Here is a 10,580-nt window from a genome sequence, read left to right as displayed (position 1 = left end):
TCAGTAGGTTGCCTTTTTGTCTTAATGACAGTGTCCTTTGCTTTACAGAAGCTTCTCAGTTTTAGGAGGTCCCATTTATTCAATGTTGCCCTTAATGTCTGTGCTACTGGGGTTATACGTAGTAAGTGGTCTCCTGTGCCCATGTGATGTAGACTACTTCCCACTTTCTCTTCTATCAGGTTCAGTGTGTTCAAATTGATATATTGCCTGCTCCCAGGTGTCCATTTTATTGTCATCACACCCTAGCCCACAACTCCGGTGGAAGCTTCACCAGAGGTCATACAGATATCCATAACCCCAGGTAAGACACCCAATCACAGAATACCAACACTCCCTCAGTGCCTGCCAAGACTACCTCAAACTGACGCCCTCACTGCTTCACCGTATCATTACCCATTACTCCCACAGTGGCCCCCAGCTTCATCAGAGGAGAAGGCTCCCAGTTCAAAGGCCCAGACAATATTTTTTAACAAAATCATAGAAGGAAATTTTCCTAACTTAAAAGGGAAGATGCCTATGAAGGCACAAGAAACTTACAGAACACCAAATAGATTGGACCAGAAAAGAAAGTCTCTTCACCACATAATATTCAAAACAATAAGCAACAGAGAAGAAAGAAAGAATATTAAAAACTGCAAGAGAAAAAGGCCAAGTAACAGATCAAGGCAGACCTATTAGAATTATACCTGACTTGTCAATGGAGACTCTAAAAGCCAGACAGGCCTGGCCAGATGTCCTGCAGACCATAAGAGACCACAGGTAACAGTCAAGATTGCTATACCCAGGAAAACTTTCAATCAACATGGAGAAAATAAGATATTCCATGATAAAGTCAAATTTAGACAGTATCTATCCACAAATACAGCCCTGCAGAAGGTATTAGAAGGAAAACTCCAACCCAAAAAATGTTAACTATACCCATGAAAACACAGACACTAAATAATCACACACAAAAAAAAAACAAAAGGAAGCATATACACGCACACACACACACACGCGCACGCACACACACACACACACACACACACACACACACACTACCACTACCACCAATAACAAAATAACAGGAATTCATAGTCACTGGTCATTGATATCTCTCAATATCAATTGACTCAATTCCCCAATAAAAAGATACAGAATAACAGAATGGACGTGATAACAGGATCCATCCTTCTGATGCATACAAAAAATATACCTTAAAATCAAAAATAGACATTATCTCAGAGTAAAGGGCTGGAAAAATATTTTCCAAGAAAATGGATCTAAGAAACAATCTGGTGTAGCTATTCTAATGTCTAACCAAATAGTCTTCAAACTGAAATTATTCAAAAGAGAAAGGAAAGGATACTTCATACTCATAAAAAGAAAAATCTGCCAAGAAGATCTTTAATTCTTAATATCTATGCAAAAAATGCAAGGGCACCCACAGTTGTAAAGGGAACACTACTGAGGTTTAAATCACACATCACCCTTACACATTGATAAATAGTGGGAGACTTCAATACCCTACTCTCACCAATGTCATCCACACAAAAACTAAACAGAGAAATAATGGAACTGCTGAGTAGTACTCTAATATGTATACATTCCATACTTTCTTCATCCATTCTTCCATTGAAGGGCATCTAGGTTGTTTCCAGGTTCTGGCTATTACAAACAATGCTGCTATGAACATAGTAGAGCATATACTTTTGTTGTATGATAAGGCCTCTGGGAGGGGAACTTGATTGGGGGAAGGGGAGGGAAATGGGAGGAGGTGGCGGGCAAGAGACAGAAATCTTTAATAAATAAATAAACGGAAAAAAAGAAATAATGGAACTAACAGATGTTATGAAACAAATGGACTTAACAGATAACTACAGAACATTTCACACAAATGCAGAAGGGTATACCTTCTTCTCAGCACCTTGTGGAACATTCTCCAAAATTGACCACATACTCAGTCACAAATCAAGTCTCAACAGATACAATAAAATTGAAATAACCTCCTTGCATGCTATCAAACCACCATGGATTAAAGCTGGATTTCAACAATAACAGAAACAATAAAAAGGCAATGAGCTCATGGAAACTGAACAACTCTCTACTGAATGACTACCTGGTAAAAGCAGAAATAAAGAAAGAAATTAAAGACTTCCTAGAATTCAACATACTCAAACTTATGGAACATAACAAAAGTAGTGCTAAGAGCAAAGTTCATATCACTAAGTGCCTTTATAAAGGAATTGGAGATATCTCACGCTAGCAACATCCCAGCACACCTAAGCTATAGAACAAACATAAACAAGCTTATCCTAGATTTATAGATGGCAGGAAATAATCAAATTGAGGGCTGAAATCAATATAATAGAAACAAAGAAAACAACACAAAGAATCAACGAAACAAGAGTTGGTTCTTTGAGAAAATCAACAAGGTAGATAAATATTTATCCAAACTAACTAAAAGAGTATCCAAATTAGCAAAATTAGAAACAAAAAGCAGGACATAACAACATACACTAAGGAAATCCAAAGAACCACTAGGTCAAACCACAAAAAAACTGTATTCCACCAAATTGGAAAAATCTAAAATAAGTGGTTAATTTTCTTGATAGATACCACTTAACAAAGTTAAATCAAGATCAGATAAACAATTTGAATAGACACATAAGGAAATAAAAGCAGTCACTAAAATATCCCAACAAAAAATGAAGCCCAGGGCCTGACAGTTTTAGCTCAGAATTCTACCAGATTTTCAAAGAAGAACTGATGCCAATACTTGTCATTTTTTTCTACAAAACAGAAACAGAAGGAACATTACCCAATTCCTTTTATGAAGCCACAGTCAGCTGATACTCATGACACACAAAGATTCAACAAAGGAAGAAAATAACAAACTAATTTCCCTCATGAACGTAGATGCAAAAATATTCAATAAAATACTGGCAAACCATATCCAAGAACACAACAAAATACCATTGATCATGATCAAGTAGGCTTCATCCCAGAGATGCAGTAATGCTTCAACATACAAAAATAAGTTAATGTAATTCACCATATAAATAAACTGAAAGTAAAAAAAAAATACATGATCTTCTCAGTGGATGATGAAAATTTCTTTGACAAAATCCAACATACTTTCAGAATAAAGGTCTTGGAGAGATTAGGGATACAAGAAAACATCTAAATATAACAAAGACAATTTATAGTAAGCCAACATCAAATTAAATGGAGAGAAACTCAAAACAGTTCCACTAAATTCAGAAATAAGATAACACTGTCCACTCTCTCCATATCTAGTCAATATGTACTTGATGTTCTAGCTAGAACAATAAGACAACTGAAGGAGACCAGGAAGATGCAAATTGTAAAGAAGCCAAAGTATCTTTATTTGCTGATGATACAGTATCATACATACACAACCCAAAATTTCTATCAAGAAATTCCTATAGCTGATAAACATCTTTAATGAGGTATTTGGATATATAATCAACTCAAAAAAAAATCAGCAGCCCTCTTATACAGAAATGACAAACCAGCTAAGAAAGATATTAGGGAAACAATAAACACCCTTTACAACAGCCACAACTAATATAAAATATCTTGGGGTAACTCTAACAAAGAAAGTGAAGGACTTCGAGTCTTTGATAAAGGAAATTGAAGAAGATATCAGAAAATGGAAAGACCTCCCATGCTCATGAATCAGTAGAATTAGCATAGTAAAAATGGCCATTGTACCAACAACAATCTACAGATTCAATTCCAATCCCATCAAAACTCCTATGCAATTCTTTACAGAACTTGAAATGAAAATTCTCAATTTTATATGGAAAAACAAAAAACCCAGGATAGCTAAAACAGTCCTGTACAATAAAAGAACTTCCATAGGTATCACCACCCCTAATTTCAAGTTGTACTACAAAGTAATAGTAATAAAAACTGCATGGTATTGGCATACAGACAGGTTGATCAGTGGAATTGAACAGAAGACCCAGGCATACATCCACATACCTATGGATGCTTGATTTTTTTTTTATAAAGAAACCAGTAATACACAATAGGGAAAAAGAAAGGGAAATAGAATATATTTGGTGGGTAGACTCTGGGCAGGTGGGGATGGCAACAGGAGGGATTATGCAGGGGTGGGAATGATGAGGGGAGAGTACTGAGAGAGAAAACTGGAATTGGGGGTGGGGCAGTGAAATATAGCAACCTAGAAATTCCTAGAAAACTCCCTGGAATTTATGACAGTGACCCTAGTGAAGTCTGATAGCAATGGGAGGAATAGGAAGCCCAAATTGGCCACCCTCTATGATCAGGCAAGGCTTCTAGCAATGCCTCTGGGATGTCAACCCAGCTACAGCATCTTCGACCTACAATCTGTCCCTGTTTGCAAGATGTGCTGGAGTAATGATGGCACAGAACTTGTGGGAGTGGCCAACCAATGACTGTTCCAGCTTAGGGCCCCTGCTATGAGAGGGACCCCATGTCTGACACTGCATGGATGGCCAGGAAACAGAGGCAGGATAGCCCAGAGACCCAGACTAGAACCAATCACAACTGGCAAAACAAGATTTAAAAAGTTCAATGAAGTGATTTCTAATGATATTGTGCTATACTCATAGATCAGGGCATAGCCTGATTGTCATCAGAGAGGCTTCATCCAGCAACTATTGGGAACAATACAGAGACTCACAACCAAGCATTAGGCAGAGCTAGGGGAACTCCTCAGGAGAGGAGGAGGAAGGAATGTAGGAGCCAGAGAGGTCACGGACATAACAAGAACATATCCCACAGAATCAATTAAGCAAGGCTCATAGGCCTCATAGACTGAAGCAATAAACACAAACTCTATATGAGTCTGAGCTAGGTCCTCTGCACATATGTTATGGTTGCATTGCTTGGTGTTTTTATGGAACATCTAACAGTGGGAATGGTAACTGTCTCTGGCTCTTTTGCCTGCTCTTGGGACCCTTTTCCTCCTGGTGGTTTGCCTTGATGAATCTAGTTTTATTGTAATTTCTAAAGCCATGTTCAGTGGATATCCCTGAGAGGTTTGCTCTTTTTCTTTTTAAGGGAAATGGAGGAGGAGTGGATCTGGGGGAGAGGGAAGGGATTGGAAAGGGGGGGGACATAAGAAACTGCTATCTGGATGTGATGTATGAGAGAAGAATAAAAAAGACACAAGAGCTATCTCAAGTGGTGTACTGGAAATCTGGAAGTACTGCACAGGGATGTGAGATTAACATTCACACCTTATTGATAAAGACCTGAACTTGTGAAGGATTGCCCTGAAGGTACAGCTGGGCGGTGGTGGCGCACGCCTTTAATCCCAGCACTCGGGAGGCAGAGGCAGGTGGATCTCTGTGAGTTTGAGGCTAGCCTGGTCTACAAGAGCTAGTTCCAGGACAGGCTCCAAAACCACAGAGAAACCCTGTCTCGAAAAAAAACAAAACAAAACAAAAAAAGAAGTGTAAACAGTATAGCAACTGTACTTGAAAAGGATTCCCTCTTGACCATACCAGCATTAAGGAAGGCCCAGAGGTCAGAAAAGCATTTTAAATATGATTTTGGAAGGTCTTCCTAGAAGGATGACCAGCCTTTATGACCTGACCTCACTTTGGATTGCTAATGGTCATGACAAGTATCCAGAAGGTCAGAAAGGAAGACTGAGAGACTTATGAGCATAACCAACAAACAGAGCAAACTGCATTCATTCACCATAACCCCAACCAACTCTATTCTTCACATTTATTCTCCATTCATTTAATAACCAAAGTCAATTTAGCAGGTAAGCTCTGTTCTTATCTCTCTTTATCTCTTCATTTTCCCCATATTCTTTTCTCCTTAATTTTCCATTATATAGATTTTCTCAAAGAGCATAGACTATTCTGATTTGTTGGGAATCTCTGTGTCTTAGCCTCCAGAGAGCTGGGAATGTTTAACCTTATCTGATTGCTTCTCTCATTTCTCTTTTCATTCTACCTTTAACAAAAACTGTATTATCCTCCCACCTTTTAGTCCTTATTGTTCCTCCTTCTATCTACATGCCCCTCTTCTATCTGTTCTCTATAAACTAGTTACCTTTCTTACTTTGCCTTTTACCTTTCCTGATAAAACCACACTAATACATCATCGTATATAAAACCATCAGGTTCCCCTTACTTATTAAACTAATTGGCAGCAATAGGGTGAATGTTTATTACTTGATTACTACTGTATTTTCACAGTGAGCCTATGCTTTGGTAATATTGATTCAATAAAACCCCCCAAAACAAAACAAAAAACCCACAGCTCCCAACTTAAAGAGAATAATAATTCTGGAGTCATTTTGGGGTTATCCCAAATTCTTACATTCTCACGTGGAAGCAATTTCATGAAGCTTTATAGTTTAATAGAACAAAAAAAAAACCTCATAAAGCAAGGAAAGTTTAAAATATATATGGATGGGTATATCAGCAAGGTAGTTAAACAAGATGGTCTCAGATATTATCTGATGACATTCTTAACTTTCATAGTGGTGAAAGCTAGTGGTCTCCTAAGTTAATAGATTTTAAGAGGTTTTGTTTTAGTCACAGGATGTTAGTTTTAACACAAAAGTAGTCAAGGAATCACTAAAGCTAGCCCAATAGAAGATAATTAGCCCTCCAGACCTGTAATGTTCTAATTTCTACACAATCCTATATTTTTAATCCATCAATCTGTCTTTGTAGACACAGCTTCTTTCCGTGCATTTTCATTCTTGATAGTGATTTTTTGTGAAGGACTATATTTTAATGTAAAAATTAGCAGTTCTCTCCCCAAAGGAATAAAAGACATGCATTATTCAGCATCAAAATCAGAGACCATAACCCAGGAACATAGACGTAGGTCTCCTAAAATACAATATTCCAATGTGGAAAATTTTTCGTAGAATTTTCACAGAAACAGAATGAAGAAAGTTGTAAATCAAGACACTTTTCATATATATTAGTGGGTACATCATATACATATAGTGAGTTGGGGACAACTCTGCTATAAGTCTTGGGTGCAATCTGAAAACACTTTTAGCCCTTTGATTGGTAGAAAGATAGGGTTTTGCTAATACATTCTAAAAAGATTTTTTATGTCATGATGTTATGTCTGGTTAGCAGCAGGATGCTGGGTCTGAGACAGGGGAAGGGACCAAGGAATGGCTATTTAATAGGCTAAATGTTATCCAAGATAAATTGTAATTAGTCTTTGAAACTGCAACATTACAAGCTCTTCAAATCACTGAAGTTTTAAATAATCAATCAGCCTATCCAGACAGATTATTTCCATGAATTCTCATGCACAGTTCTCTCAAGGGATTAATGGGGATTAATCCTGGTGTCTGATGTGAGATTCCCCTCTGTATGCTATGAATATGTTTTATTGCCATTGGTTAATAAAGACTACTTTGCCTTATGGCAGGGCAGAGTATAGGTAGGCAGGAAAACTAAACTGAATGCAGGGAGAAAGAAGGTGTTGTCAGGGAGATGCCTTGTAGCTGCCAAAGGAGAAAGATGCCAGAACCTTACCATTAAGCCACAGCCTCGTGGCAATACACAGATTAATAGAAATGGGTTAAATTTAAGATGTAAGAGCTAGCTAGGAATACACCTGAACCACTGGCCAAACAATGTTGTAATTAATACAGTTTTTGTGTGATTATTTGGGTCAGGGTGGTTGGGAAATATAAGATCAGTCTCTGGCTACAGGTGTCTGTTCCAGATACCAGTATTAGGAAAATTATAGTGTTTAGTCCCAAAATTGGGAGAAGAAAGACCACTGACCCAAACCATCAATTAATTAAAGCAAACAATTAATTAAAGTCTTTTTTTTATATACAGGCTACCTCTCCCTAAGGCAGGGTTCAAGAGGTCAGCATTGGAGTTGAGGAAGACAGGCTTTTATAGAGCTCAGGGGTAGAGGATTTCCATATGGGGAAAATAGGGGGCTTACAGGAGGAGGAGTAACAGATGGTCAAAATGAGGTAATCACAACAGGCAGTAGACATAACTAAGTCCTCACAGGTGGTCATATAACCCTTGAAAACAAAGGTAAAGTTGCAAGATGATTATAAACAACTTTTGAATCAAAGACATGATTGCCATTCCTGAAAGAGACAGTCAGAACCATTTGTAGTTAAGGTTACAGATGGTGCATAGCTCAATCTTTAAAAAACAAAGCCGGTTTAATCATAAACAGGAATGAACCTATTTTGTCTTTACTGTAATATGGCTTTTAAGCCTAAATTGAAAGCAGGTTGGTTCTTCACTAGCTAAACCCTAATAGAACCTAGTCTGTTTTCAGAATTACTAACATTTCCACTAACAGAGTAAAGGCAATTAAAAAAAAAAACTAATGGCTAGCCTCCTATGCCCAAGTCACAACACAAAAAGAAAAGAAACAGGCACTGTAAAAAAAAAGAAAAGAAAAGAAAAGAAAAAGAAATTTTTTTATTACTTAAAAAAATACCAATCCAAATTCCCACTCCCTCCCCCCTCCCAGTCCTCTTCCTCTCCCTCCACAGACCCTCTCCCCACCCCTCCAACCCTAAGGGAGTGCCATGCACCCCACCTTGTGGAAAGTCCAAGGCCCTCCCTACTACATCTAGGTTGAGCAAGAGAACAGGATCCCATGAAGCCGGTATATGCAAGTAGAGACACATCCCAGTGTCACTATCGGTGGCCCCTCGGTCTGCCCCAGCTGTCAACCCCCTTCAGAGGGGCTTGGTTGTTCCCATGCTCGTTCACTCCCAGTCCAGTTGGAGTTGGTGAGTTACCATTAGCTCAAGCAAACTGTCTTAGTGGATGACCTCCTCATGGTCTTGAATTCCTTGCTCATACTCTCACTCCCTCCACTCTTTAACAGGATCTTGGGAACTCAGTCCAGTGTTTTAATGTGGGTCATTGCCTTACAGAGGATTCTTAAAGGAATCCTTAAGGCTGAAGAGAAAGATAAACATACCAAAAGTGCTAAAGAAACCATGCTAGGACAGTAGTTAAGCAAATGGGGAACAGGGAGACATCAAACACTATAAAATAAAAGTCCACAGAATTTAATATATGTTTATCGATAGTAATTATAAATATTAATGGTTTCGATTTCTCAATCAAAAGACACAGGTTAACAGAAAGGATTTATCTATTTGTTGCCCTCAATAAATGCACCTAACTTTAAAAGGCAGATGCAACTCTAAGGAGAAAAGATTGAAAAAAATATACAGCAGAGAAAAGATAGCCTCTTGTACAAAAGGTGGAAGGCTTAGAAAAGTTTATATCCACGTATAGACACTGAAACTAGGTCCCTGTCTCTCACCTTGCACAAAATTAACTCAAAATGAGCCAAATGTTTTAATTTAAGACCTGAAATTCTTAGGGAAAAGGAGTTGAAAATGTTTTGAAGATATCAGCATAAGGAAGGACATTCTAAATAAGATGCCAGTCATTCAGGACATAATGTCAACAAGCAATGAATGGGAATGTATTATTAAAAGCCTTCACAATAATAAAGATGTCAGTTAACTAAGGAATCAAAAAAAAAATCATTTATCTAGACTGTGAAAAGGATTCAGAACACTAGACCAGAACTGAATGACCCAATCAATAAACGAATAGACAGTTCTCATCATCTAATGACTCTTGGAATTGAGTTCTGAAAAATAAGGCAGCAAGAAAGTCTAGAAGAGAAACATAGAATGTCAGAGCTAGAATGATCCTCTTACTCAACACATAAAAATAGAAGATCAGAAATGGTAATTGACCTGATAAAGTTAAGGAATTAAAGGACAAATAGGTAATCCTATTATTCACTTTCTCCCAGAAAACTTTTGTGCTCTCTAGCCAGCTGGGGAAGGGGTATTTGGAACCTTGCCTAACATTCCTCTAGTAGATGAAAGTTATAGGTGATTAACATAATTTGCATCTGTCTACATAGATTTTTATTAGGTATTCTCCCTGCAATACTCCAGCTGAAATTCTCGCTATTTTGATGGTTTTTATGTTACTCTCCTTTCTCACCTACACTATGTGACTGACCTAGAGCCCATAAGGGCTGAATGCAAGGAACAAGGAAATGACAGTGAGGGTTGGGAAATCTCAATTTTCTTTTCTCCAAGTCTATAAATGTTAGTGTGAATAAGTCCTACTTTTAAAAAAGCCAGGTGTATATTTGCAGAATTTTCTTAATAGCTTTCACCAAGTTACACCAAAAATCAGGCAGTGGGGGAGAACAGACATTGATTTTTGCATCTGGGAACTTTAATTAAAATCCATGTTCTGACACTGCCTCCCTCCATGGTCTTGGGCAATTCCCTTTTCCTACTAAACTTCAGTCTTCATATCTTTAAAACATCAAAGAATTTTTATGTCCCTTGGAATTTAAAATATCTAAAAACAGGATACTTGTCTGAAAGCTTCCTTCTTATGCCAACAAGATCTGAATCCATGGTCCTTGTCATGTATCTGCTTAAGCCTAATAAATGTGGGCTATTTAGTAAATTGTCTTTGTTCTTTTCTATTTATCCTATGCTTCAAAATAAAGTTATTTCTCATTTAATTGAACCTTCTCCTTGTGACTGGTTTTAGAGCACCTAT

Source organism: Microtus ochrogaster, unplaced genomic scaffold (assembly GCF_000317375.1).
Source record: "Microtus ochrogaster isolate Prairie Vole_2 unplaced genomic scaffold, MicOch1.0 UNK112, whole genome shotgun sequence".
Lineage (NCBI taxonomy): Eukaryota > Metazoa > Chordata > Mammalia > Rodentia > Cricetidae > Microtus > Microtus ochrogaster.
The sequence above is the reverse complement of the archived record's forward strand: the minus strand, read 5'-3'. Positions refer to the sequence as shown.